Source organism: Pteropus alecto, unplaced genomic scaffold, assembly GCF_000325575.1.
Source record: "Pteropus alecto unplaced genomic scaffold, ASM32557v1 scaffold239, whole genome shotgun sequence".
NCBI classification, from domain to species: Eukaryota; Metazoa; Chordata; class Mammalia; order Chiroptera; family Pteropodidae; genus Pteropus; species Pteropus alecto.
Window position 1 is genome coordinate 3,025,462 of NW_006494613.1, and position 1,180 is coordinate 3,026,641.

The window sequence follows — 1,180 nt, forward strand, 5'->3', positions numbered from 1 at the left end:
TTTCTAAATTGCATAACTTGTTTCATATATTAAAATTGCATAAAGTGTTTAATATAGTAAAAAGTTATCTCAAATGACAACACAAAGAACACTTTAAAGAAGCTTTGCAAAGAAAGTAACTTTTTCTAAAGAAATATAATATTTCCATACAGTATTTTATACCTAATATATTAGTGAGGTAAACATTGTTCTTGCTGGAAATCTGACAGCATTTTGCATGTTGTTCTTTCCATTAAAGATGCAGCATTTGTCCACGGCCATGCTATCCTGAACAAGCCTGATCCCATCTGATCTCGGAAGCTAGGGTTGAGCCTGGTTAGTACTTGGATGGGAGACCACCTAGGAAGACCAGGTGCTGTAGGCTAAATAAAAATTGAGGAGTTGTAAACTGACAAGGTCCTTGCAATCTGTGAGGTCAACCAAGGGTTGCCTCACCTAAAAAAAAAAAAAAAAAAAAAAAAGATGCAGCATTTGCCTCTCAAGCTCATAGCTTCCAGGACTTTAATCAACAAGATTTTTTAATAAAAGATAATACTCTTAATATGAGGTTTTGTTAAAGAATAATTGCATATCATCTTCTGAAAAGAGTTTCAGATGTACAGCTTAATCTAATTTTTTCATTGCTTGAAACTAAAATTCTATCAGCACAAACAAGAGCAACGTGATTGCGAAGAAGCCATTGCTTCAAGGCACAAAAGAGTTTTCTAATAACTATTACACAAAACCATTCATCTCATTCTTGTGACTGATTTGCCTATCTAAAAACAAAATCCTATATCTATACAAAATTAGCACATACTTAAGTAGATATAAAATTCATAAATAGCAAAACCACAGCAAGACACTGGGCATTTGAAACTAGTAGTGATAGATAGTAGCAGACATGGAAGGGAACTGGGTAGTGGTGATGGTGTGACACAGAACATAAACAAAGACCTTCTAAGATAATAATGTGGGGATAGTCCTCATGAACTCAGAATATAACCAGAGAGGGGAATGAAAAACTGTAGCCTGGAAAGTGGGAAAAGTTCACACAATAAAGAGTGTAATTTTGTTTGTTCGTTTGCTTGCTTGTTTGTTTGGAAACTAGAAATTGAGTATACAAGGAATAAGCCAGCATGCAAACTCATATCGACATTCAGATATTTAAAAATGTTTTCAAGGGTTCATTCACTGCAAG

At 34.2% G+C, this 1,180-nt stretch overlaps 1 pseudogene; it reads left to right on the forward strand.

Moving 5' to 3' along the window:
* Positions 1 to 249: 249 nt before the first annotated feature.
* Positions 250 to 364, forward strand: LOC112474489 (annotated as a pseudogene).
* Positions 365 to 1,180: the final 816 nt, after the last annotated feature.